This window comes from Conger conger, chromosome 4, assembly GCF_963514075.1.
Source record: "Conger conger chromosome 4, fConCon1.1, whole genome shotgun sequence".
NCBI classification, from domain to species: Eukaryota; Metazoa; Chordata; class Actinopteri; order Anguilliformes; family Congridae; genus Conger; species Conger conger.
This window is the reverse complement of record NC_083763.1, coordinates 46889579-46901749: the sequence shown is the minus strand read 5'-3', so window position 1 is coordinate 46901749 and position 12171 is coordinate 46889579. Positions and strand designations below refer to the sequence as shown.

General features: G+C 41.5%; 1 protein-coding gene across 2 annotated transcripts in view; it reads left to right on the top strand.

Annotated features, from left to right (window-relative positions):
- The window catches only part of fam49bb (family with sequence similarity 49 member Bb), a 77153-nt gene that overhangs the window by 23300 nt on the left and 41682 nt on the right, over positions 1 to 12171 (top strand). For both annotated transcript variants that reach the window (XM_061237665.1, XM_061237664.1), the window contains exon 2: positions 7996 to 8088. The gene's annotated coding sequence lies outside the window, so the exon portion shown is untranslated. The remainder of the gene's footprint in view (positions 1 to 7995; positions 8089 to 12171) is intronic.

Here is a 12171-nt window from a genome sequence, read left to right as displayed (position 1 = left end):
GTGATATCCTCTGTGAGCTGAGGGACTACCGAACAGAGCAGCACCTCTGTATTGCAGTGCATCAATAGGACAAGCATGAAAGTGCCATTGATCTGACCCAGGGGCAAGCGAGCAAATGTATCTTTGTGCACCATGTCAAATGGCAGCCATTTTATGAGAGCATTGCATTCATCTCGGGTTTGTAGAACAAAAGGGGATTCCACACAACTTAAAACATTGACCAAGTCAATGCTTGCGTTCTCTGATGTTATTACATGGGAGGAAGTTCCAATGTAACTGATGCATGATAGTCATTGCAAAGGAAAGTCCAGATTTTATTCAGTCTCATTTCATGCAATATTACACAACATAAACACCCAAACCAGGGATATACTATACTATAGTAGGCAAAAATATGTATACTATATACTGTACTATAGTCCTTTACACAATACTAAATCTAATACAAGATGTGCCAGTGTAGTTAACCACCATAAAAGATGTGCCATTGTAGTTAATGGTTAATGTTCCAACAGCCCAACAGCAGTTTAGATAAAAAGTGAACTTGGCTTACAGTAATGCTGTCATAGTTACTTTGTTTCCAAGGAACCACTGGTCACTAATTTTAACAATTTAGAGAAATAGTTATTTTTCTCAGATTAAAGTCGAAAACATCCCCTCAGATATACTGCCGAGACGACTCGAGTTGTGCGAGACTGCGCAGATTTGTAGATTTGACTCTACATCCCTATGAAAGCTTCACAAGATCCCTATAATACATTAAAATGTTCAGTGTTAAATCAACGGTTTGAGTATATACGGTCTGAGTCCAGTTGGACTCCTATGTGCATTGATGAAGAGTTGAACGATTACTGTATTAAAGTATTTGAATTGACCATTCAAATACTTTTAAAATATTTTAAATTAAATGTTAAATACTAACTTTATGAAATAAAAAGAGCTTTAAAACGTTCAGTCTATTTTAAAAAGGTTCCGTTGTTATTACAGCAAATCAATTTCATAAATGATCAATTTGGTCATTAAAAATCTGTATAAATTTCTGGTGTGTATATTTATATTCTTTTTTATTTGTTGATTTTGTATTTTTTAAGATCTCCGTTATATAGACTAGGCTGTGGGAGTAAAGAGATTTTCTCTTTGGCAGCCAGCCAGTCATCACTATCGAACTAACCATTTGAACATGGTAATGAGCAAGGGACTTAACTGAATTGAGACAGTTAAAGTTTGCCATTTTAAATGGTTCTTGTTGTAAACATTCTATAATAGGGGCAGTTGCTTCTGAGCTGTCCAAAAACCAAAGCAATGGCTCTGCTTGAATTATGTACATTTGTTGACTGACAGCAAACTGACAGCAAATCGTTGAGCATGGCACAGTCGGCCAACTGCAAGATCATGCGTGGGCGTTTGGTCAGTCACTCGGCAACCCTCCCCCTCCCCTCGATGGTTAATTCATTACCATCTGTTATTGTGATCGAGAGAATCCCAGATCTTAGACCCTTTTATAGGTGCAGCCAAACCCTGTTTCACCTTGTCCTACGACTGACTGACAGTTGCTCTGCTTTCAATTTTGACACCTGTCCACAGACTGTGGGACAGGCGCTGATGAATCGATGGGTGGATGAAGTCGTCAGGCACCACGGTTTAATACCGCATCATCACCTGACGCTATTGGCCCCTGCAGGAGATACAGTGACAGATGGGAGGAAGTTGTTAAGGCATGAGATTCGCTGCTCAGATGCTGTGGTCCAGGTTCAGCCCTGCCCATGCAAAGTCGCCTCCCGTCTTCCGGGGCAGAGACATGACCTACGGGTGCACCAGAACAGAAACGGTCCCACGTTCTCGCCCTTTACCACGCATCCAACACCCAAAACTTTGACGTTGTGACACGCTGTTGCGCAACGCCTCGGCAAGGAAACTTGGTCTGTTGCAATGCATACTGTATGTTTGGCAAGCCTTTTACCATTAAACTTTAATGCAGTGTTGTATGACAGTTATTTATGCCTCATCTTCATTTTTACGAGAGGCTAAGAGAGATATTGCCTTATAATGATGTGTGTGCTATAAAGTGCTGTCAATTTTCAAAATTGCATAATGTAGCTCTTATAGTCTTCCTCTATAAACTTCCCCTGAACATCTGCTTTGACTAAGGAAGAACAAAGAACAGCACAATGCAGGATGTAATGCAATGTGCATGAGCTGGTATTGTAGGTTTTGTATTGTAGGGGGGGTGAATACAATTTGAATACGCTGGTACTGTCTGGCCAGAAATTAACAGCGTAAGTTTGTATTCATGACATCCAGCGGCGCTCAGTGAACTGCGGGTCTGAGTCTCAAATTCAATACGGTGGAAAGGATGCAGTTTTCATTAAAATGGGGGGTAGAAAGTCTATTCCGGTTATTTGATCAGTTGCAAAATTGATTTTGAATCATTATAAATGCAGTCGCATCCCCCCTCCCTTTAACTGCAACCCAATCCGCTGGCATCATAATGCTTGTCTTTGGAGTTACCGCACGATGATAAACAAGCTATGGAAAAACCGGCACCAGTCGCTGAAGGCCTGCCTGTGTGTCGTAGCTATACCTTTGTTTAATATTCCATCCTGGTAAGTGTGTGCCTGTTGCCAGTTTGATAGAAAGTGAAAGTGATGTGACTGTCCAATTTGTGCTCTCTTCATGGATAAAACAGTGCATGAAGGTCACAGGTCAAGTAATCCATTCCCAATCAATGTAGGCTCAGGTTACTGACCATAATACAAAAATAATTCATTGGTAAGAAGCAGTTGCAATGTATTATTCTTGTTCATGAGCATCTCAAATGTCTTTCAGCGCCCTCTCTTCATCTGTGATGACCTTGTTTTCACAGCCTGCAAGCTTTGTACAGGACCTTCACAGGCAATGCACATAACATCTGCCCATCTTTCCTCATCTTTTCATTTTAGAACTAACAAGGGAACCGTGGTGTCTGCTCCTCTTATCTCTAGTCTGCTGCAGGTCTGAGCTGTAGAACAGACACTCACAAATGGAAACTTCCCCTTCTGTTTGTTCGAAGCCACTTCCTGTTCAACTGTGGAGGCCTGCACACAATATGTAATTTTGCATTTTTGGCTGGGCCATTTGGCAGCTCTTCGGTAAGGACTCCTGTGTACTTGGGAGATGCAAATATTTCAACGCCCTGTATCAGAAGAGAGCTTGAGGAAATAATATGTCTTGGTTCAGTGGGGCAATAAATAGCTGTCTTCAATGCTCAGGAGTCGGTTACGTAATGCTCTGTTGAAGGGCAGGCCGAAAAAGGCTAGACTCCCTCGTCCAGATGTGGGCACAGATGTCCACATTAACTGAACGTTGGTGGCGCATGATGGGCATCAGGTAAGGTTATCATTTGAAGTTGAAATTGTACTTCCCTCTAGGGTCTTTCAGCGAACTTATCCCCGGTTATGGGTATGCACTTTGTTGTACGTCGCTCTGGATAAGAGCGTCTGCCAAATGCCAATAATGTAATGTAATGTAATGTAAGGATTTCAGTGTTGCAGGCATTCCGAATGGTAAGCTTGGGGCGCGATAGTTTGCACTAACCTCACTGTCATCACAATGAAATAGTAAGGAAGACCTGTGGCAGAACTACTCTGAACCAGTCTTGGGGTCTGCAGAAATTGCATTCTATTGATAAACTATACACACTTTACCACAAAATGGTGACAAAATCTGTTTTTATTGGTCTGTAAAAAGAGTGAGTAAAATGGGAATCTTGACAATGACTCAGCAAGTATGTCAGTCAATTTAATGATATTTTGCTGAGACTGTGTATGCCAGTGACAAAACCCAACCACAGAGCATCTGGCCGCAACATCGGCAGAAGGGCTCGTTTGAAAGCGATTTGAAACAGACATTTCGAAAGCCATCCTGCTTCCATCTATCATTTACCGATGATCCGTTCTTTTTGCCGTACATTGGCCCTGGCACTCAGTCAAGGACTTCTTCCAGTACAGCACAGTAAAGATACCCTGCATTGCTTCGTGAAGCAAAAGGCTGCAGCGGGCATCGTTAGCACTGCAGCACTCCGTCTTTGCATAAACACTCTGTGGCAGGCAGATAATACGTTGTCAGGATGTGTTGCGGAGGATAGAGGCGTCTCTCTTTCCCAGCACCATTCTAAAGCCAGCCTTCTGGCCTCTGTAGCAGAGAGCTTTTCTAGAGCCACTGCAGTTTTGCTTTTTAAACGACGTATAGCAAGGGAATAATCTCAGGCCTGGAATCATTGAGGTTTGTTCACACATATCTAGAAGACTCTACAGTGGCCTCCATAATATTGGAGACAAATATATTCAACAATTTGAGTACATTATTACATACATAAAGGGCATTTTTATACATGTTGGTTTCACCGTGTAGAAATTACAGCAGTGTTTGTACATAGTACCCCCCATTTCAGGGCACCATAATGTTTGGGACTCAGCATTATCATGTAAATGATAAGTAGTCATGTTCAACTCAATGGGAAAAATATTCAGGAGAAACAATTTTCGTATCTACTGCATATTTGCCAGCAGCATGGTGGCTTGAGGCTCATTTTATTCATTGGACCCTTGATGACTTAAAGCCATTCAGCCAACAAATGTGTTCCAATCTGTATCGGCATTAATATATAGCTGAATCTAGTCCTACCCCCAAATTCCCGTAGAGATCCATTCAAATGCAAAGCATTTCACCAAATGAAATTATTATTATTATTATTTTAAAAAAGTACAGAGGCAAATAAATTAATGATGGGTCTTGAATGATGGGAATGATGTCCCAAACATGGAAGGCACGTTGCACCATAATTCATTGGACAGTGTCAGTTTTTTTATTATTTTGGTTCTGTATCTTAGCACTTTGTGTTTGTGGATGAACCTTTTAGACGGCACCTTTTATACGTGGTCCCCCCATTTTAAGGTTCTACAAGTACTTGTTGAATTGGCTTCACAGATGTGTTTCATTTGGTAGGTGTATTCATTTTTGTCGTTAGTGAATGCGGAAGAGATATTTGTTGGGGTGTGACATGAGGAAGGCAACAGTGTCAATGCAAATAAAGATGGCCGTTCCAAGTCAACAGTTTGGTTCATTATTAACCAGAGAAAAACAACTGGTGAACTCAATTATGTCAAAAGACCCGGTAGACAGAGGAAGGCCACTGTAGTTGATGACCGGAGAATACTCTCTATGGTGAAGAAAACCCCCCTGACAACAGCCCAATAGATCAAAAACACTCTCTTGGATGCAGGTGTTGATGTATCCTTCTATCATACATAGAACACTACACCAGTAGGACCAGGTACGCTACAAGATGCAAACCACTGATAAGCCTGAAGAACAGACAGGTGAGATTACATGAGACATGGTGGAGGGCGTGTTATGGCTTGTACCTGTATGGCTGCCACTGGAACGGGCTCACTTGTCTTCATCAATGAAGTGACTGCAGGCAGAAATGGAAGACGTTGACCTGAAACACAAAAAGTGGAAAATCCTTGACTGGCTGAGCCAATCACCGGATCTGAATCCAACTGAATGTTCAGGGGTTTGCACACAGACAAGCTCAGTAAAGTATAGAAAGGTATTTGAATCAAAACCAATTACGTATTTGACCCAAGTCTGAATACCTGAAGCACATTGATGCGCCTAAAGAGTTGGCCTGTGTTTTGACCAGTTCCAGATGACCAGGCTAAGGGGAACTTCTCTAGATGTGAAACAACGTGACCTGAATTTTACCGCATGCTTTTCTGTAGTACAGTGACTGTTTCACAGCCTTGGTGTGGCTTCTTTAGTCATGACCTCTTGAGCCCCAAGCAACCCTTTTCTGGTTAATTTTTAATTTCAGTTAATGACAGGAGACCTTTATCCCTGTACAATGAGCCCTGCAACTTGGTTATCTTCCTCTCAAGAAGAAAGGGCACGAGGCTTTGACACAATTAAATGAAATGGCAGCTGCCAAATATAATATTCATTAGTCAACTATATCCTTTATAGTCATATACATTTTTTCTTATGTAACAACAAATCTCAACACTCAAAAACGTAAATATTTTTGTGACCGTTCGTTACATTTTACTCTGTACAAAGAAGTGGCACTGTCTCATAATCACCTTGAGCATACAACCAATTGCACTTCTTACTAATTGCAATCCTCTACCTTGATTTGAGGAAAGTATCATGGCATTTAGGTACTGAAATGCCTTTGATGTAATTCTGCTCATTCTTGACCTACTGTATGTGTAAAGCTATGAAAAGCAGCAACCAACTGAGAATATTCGGTTGTCAGCTCCAAACAAAACTACTATGCTTTGTCTCCTGTATTCCAGTGTTAGTTAGAAGTACGTAGAGGTTACACTGAAGCCCCAATTGATTGATAACCGCCGCAGTATTATGTTAGCACATAGACAAGATAGATCTGACCTTTTGATGCACTTGCTACGAACAGGAAATGAATAATGAAAGACGGTACTAAGTACTACTGTCTTGCAGTTTTTAAGCAAGACTGCTTGGATGTGCTTCTCTTGATTTGGTTGGACTTTGAAGGTTCTCTAGCTGATTACTTGCCTGGCAAATATGTATGACCCATGCAAGCTTGTACATGTCTTGTACTAGACCATTTCGGATATATCAAAATTATCTGATCGAAATGGAGTTAAAAGCAGAATTGTTTTACAGAAGATCAGGTCTACCATTAACCTACATTTATAGCAAGCACTGGGTTTGGGGCTACACAAATACAAAATTTAATACAATAGTTGCTGATTTGAGGATGTATTTCATGATGTGAAGGGGCAAACTAAATTTGCTACAGAATCTTTAAAGCCAGCTTTCTCAAAACTGTTTAGCAAAAACACAATATTCAAACATTCAGTCATATCTCCAAAGATATAAGTTGCTCATTTTGTAGCTCTGAGTTTGTACTTTAACATGAGATGAAAAATCGAGAGAATCCCATCTTGAAATATGTATCCAGTATGTATTTTTATCCGGTATGAAGTATGTATCCGGTCACATGGTATGCTTGTGCTTACCTCTTTGTTTTGCATCTTGTGTAAATAAAGTAATTTATATGAGGAACCTACCCATATTGCATTTAAACTGCTGCCCAGAGTGTGCAGACAAATGCATGGAATGAAATGCGAGAAACTGTACCTGACAGCAATTCAGATAATACCCATGAAACACTCCGACATGATTAAATCATGGAATGCATCCCGAGGTTTCCCTGTGGGAAAATGTGCTGGCCGGAATAATGTTTGCTACACAAAGGTGGTTTCATCATTGCCGGCATTGGCCACCTTAATGTGTTTAGCTTGTATCCCTCAAACTTGTTTCAATAACAGGTTTTCCTCGGCTGCAAAATTATTGGCTTATTGATTAATATGTAATGAAGTTATTGGCAGAAGCATTATCATTATTATTTCCAACATTTTCTTTATTAATGAGAAATCAGTGGAATGAATCTTCAAGCCTTAATTTAACCTTAATTTTTCTTAAATACATATATATATATATTATATATATATTTTATATATATATATATATATATTTTATATATATATATATATATATATATATATATATATATATATAAATAATTTACCCAAAAGGCTAGTTTCACAATTATGATGATAAAAATGACAGCCACGTGTCTTTTTCTAGGTTATGTAACACATTTGGAGGGGGTTTTGACCATTCCTCCATCATTAATATCCTTTGGTTTGTGCATATGAATTTAATTTCAAGGGATTTCAGTCTGGAGGCTGCGACGGCCATTGCAGAACTGACATGGGACTCGTCAAGTCAAGTGACCAGGGACTTTCCTCTGGCTTTCAGCAATGTGTCCCTCTAGACAGTATTTTTCTGTTGTCACATTCCAGCAACGAGGAGGGAGCCAGCAGCCAGCCAATAGGAGCCAGCGGTCTCCAGGCCAGACGACATGGCCCTCATGCTTATTCTGTCCCTTGTGATTTTTTTTTCCCCCAGACGCTGACCCCGGCAGGAAGACTGTGCGACCTCGGCCGTCTGCCAGGCTGGGCCCTCCCCCCTCCCCCCGAGACCTGAAGATCTCACCTGCTGGTGAGTGTTGACCCAGCTGTGGCTGTCCTCTGTCATCACCCAGCCCCAAGTCCCCAGTCTCCCAGTCTCCAGGCCAGAACACCCCCATACTCCCCCGTACTCTTTCACTGTGTCAAAGCTGGCTCGCTGGCTAGTTAAACCGTGTAAGCCCCAGGATTACAAAGGTACATTTCAAAAATACATGGCACGGCATCATACTGTACTCCATTTGGCAACATTCAGTGGTAGGTCACATACTGGACTTCCAGAAGCCTGTGGAGTTACGTTGTCTCATTTTGTTGAGATAACGTAACTCCACAGATTTCAAAACAGAAAAACATTTATGTGAAATGGTTACAACAGTGATATCAGATATAGCCTCCTTTCTAACATTTTAATACATGAGAATACTAGTGATTGAATATGTTCTCTCTGTGTTTATTGAAGGAATGGAATTTTTGACTTGTGCGTTATGACATTTTATTGTTATTAAATTGCGACTGTGATGATGACTTCTTGGAATTAAAAAACTTGAGTCACTGGGAGATTGTAAAAATGTCATTATGGTTTATTACAATCAAGGAAATTGGGTTACTTTTGTGCTCAAGGGTAAAAAATGACATCTTCACTTCCAAAGGATCCCAGGTCCCTTGCTGTGTGGTAGAGGCATGAGATATATCCATCTGCTGCACAGACTCCTCAGAGATGGGCCCATATTACTCCCTCTGTCCTTGTGCCCACACACACACACACACACACACACAGGCATGAATGCACACAGACATATGTGTGCACACACACACATACACGCATACACATGCATGCTCACAAGCACACACACGCACACAGTCGCACTCACATAAGCACAGATGCACGCAAACAGATGTGTACAGACTCACGCACACACAGAGTAGGGATTAATAGCTTTATACACTGCTCAGAAAAGAGGGAGTACTCCCAGTTAACACAAAACATTCTTGCAAATTTATAACATTCGCAAAACATTTTAGTAACATTGTGAGAACATTTATTTGAAGCTGGGTCGCATCATAAATACAATCAGCCGATAATTAGCACGATTCATTAATTTATTACTTGCTATTTCCGAGTGGGAGGGTGACATATTGTTTTAATTGCATTTATTTATAATAACATAGGGTTTCTTTACTGGCAACATTTTGATAGCAAATAGTACCTAATCTGCATCATATCAAATAATGCCAATCCGGGGTGTGGCCAACTGTATTCTGTCACAGCAACTTCCTAGTTGTGGTGAGGTACAGACATAGCCTCAGCTTGTGCTCCTGCCAGCAGTCATATTACCTTTGACTTTTTTGTTTGTAATGGCTGAAGCCAAAAAAGCCCACCTTGTTTAGTTCTTAGATGGGAGACCTGTGAAAAGTAAACTGCTACAGGAAGTAGTGTTGGGAGGCCAGTAGGGGGCGGACTGACGCACGGCATGCATTATGAATTTGATGGCACATGTTAGTTTCCCTGACACACCGACCAAGTTTCAGGTTCTGCCCTGTCAAGCTGTCCACCTAATCATCCTTTGGTTTAATTGCCTTAATAATTGCCTGCCTCTACGACTCAGCTGATGTGTGAGGGTGCAAAATGGCTATCGATAATCACAGTCACCTCCCTGCTATAAAATATAGCTATGTCAGCGTGAAAATTGGGCTGGCCAAGCTGGTCATGAAAGTGGTCTAGCTGGGTATGAGCTGTTCAACCATCTAGTGCTGGTGGCTGGTGAGGTGGTAGCTGGTTTACAAACTGCCTGCTGGCTTGGTACTGCATATTAATCGTGGCTTAGTCCCCCTCCTACCCTTCAGTTCTAGATCACAAAAAATGTGCTGTGTAGATGCAGCACAGAAATATTATTTATATTTAGAAACTGGGGAGCCCTGTGCCATTCTTTTGAAAGCATTTAAAATGAGTCATTGCAAAAGAAAAACAACCTACTGTGCCAAGCCTGTTCGACAGTTTAGCTGACAGTCATTGTCACACGGGGCTGACTGCAAATGAAACAATGGGTGGGCTTCCTGCCCTGATTATTTCCAGCGCCCGCGTCGGTTACCGCGCTCGTTCGGTCGGGGTCACCAAGCGAACCAAGTTTGCGTAATAGCGCACAGCATCATGGGTGTTAAACAGGCTTGAGCAACGCGAGCACTTCTCCCTCCCGTTTCCCCAAGCTGAGAGCGCTTATGCAACTCAGGACCGAAGGTCACCGACACGGCTACCGCTAGCGAGGCTAGCCAAGCCGCGGTGCTGGCCCTTCATTTGATTATAAACAATGGCAGCGGTTAAGAGCCTTTTGCAGTGCAGTGTCGCCGTGAAGCGGTTACGGTGGTCACTTGGGGGAGAGACCGGGAGCTCGTCTGAGGAATCCGACTTGATTCAATTCAATGTGTATCACAGGGCTCAGTTTTTCGGAAGTGTGAACAACTGGTAACATGTATACTGAACAAGTTGTCAATCAGGAATTCTTGCATGAAACAGATTTGGAAAGCTCTTGTGAATGTTTTATGAATTAAAATTTGTTTTAATTTTGTCATTAATTTTGTCAACAAAATATTGTATGTTGTAATTTAGTCATAAATCATACAATTGAACAGGGACGCACAATAACATTGTGGGTCAAATTGTCACTGGCTGCAAATAGCTTAAAGTAAACTTATCGTTATAAGCTGAAGAGCTAAGATCATGGCCAATATGGCAGATCGCTACAAGGACACAGCATGTACCAATGATGCTGTAAATTAAGGGGAAATCGTGAGCTGAGATTTAGGTCGAACTAACATTTTTGACAAACATGAGTTAGTATCATAAATATATTGTTTATAATATATTGTTTATAAATACATGTGTGACATTGTATACAAAAAAATGCCAAATTTTAGTATCTGCTTGGAGCCCATTCAATCTAGAATCTTGTAATAGGATCTAATTCTCAGCTCACAAAATGTCATGGTCAGAAATGAGCCTTATCACGGTCATCTCAACCTCTTTATTTTTAGTTTGTTATTTTTGCTTCCCAAAAAGAGAAGCTGTGCAATGCAGAAAGCTCACAGTGTAAGCTCTCTCTTATAAATAAAGTAAGAAAGTTTATGTTGTTATACGCAATGTATAACAACGTAAAATAAGTAAAATGTGTAATAAATTGCCTTCCTCTGTCTGCTTATTCCATGAATGTGGAAATTTGTGTTATAATGTAAAAGAGGGTGTTATCGTTATCCGCCATTATGGCCAGCTAAATATTGGTTATTGATATTGACCCCAGCATTTCCATATCATGCACCCCTAAAATTCACTCAGTGTCAGTGCTGTTGCTGCTTAAATTCAGTTATTTCTTTTAACCCCTCAGATGCAACCTGATCTCCCTTAACAGATGGATGTGACCTGCGCGTTACATCTCCCTTAACAGATGGATGTGACCTGCAGGTTACATCTCCCTTAACAGACGGATGTGACCTGCAGGTTACATCTCCCTTAACAGACGGATGTGACCTGCAGGTTACATCTCCCTTAACAGACGGATGTGACCTGCAGGTTACATCTCCCTTAACAGACAGATGTGACCTGCAGGTTACATCTCCCTTAACAGACGGATGTGACCTGCAGGTTACATCTCCCTTAACAGACGGATGTGACCTGCACAATACATCTTCCTTAACAGACAGATGTGACACCAGCCTTGTATTTGATCATTTCGTTTTTCAAGACACGTGACCATTGAAATGCATTGTAATCGGGTTTAGGACACCTTAGTCCATAATGAGTTCATAGGCTGGGTCAATTCTTTACATGTGCTTCCAGTAATATATCCGCCCTCTGGTCACTGACTTCTGTGGGCACGGTAAGTTTGCAAGGTTAGATCGGAGGTCCCGCCTGTATCAGCGATACAACACGGTTATCGGGGGCGACATGGCTGGGGCAGTAAGAGCAGTCGTCTGGCAGTCGGAAGGTTGCCGGTTCGATCCCCCGCCCGGGCTGTGTCGAAGTGTCCCTGAGCAAGACACCTTACCCCCAAATGCTCCTGACGAGCTGGTCGGGGCCTTGTATGGCAGCCAATCGCCGTCAGTGTGTGAGTTTGTGTATGAATGG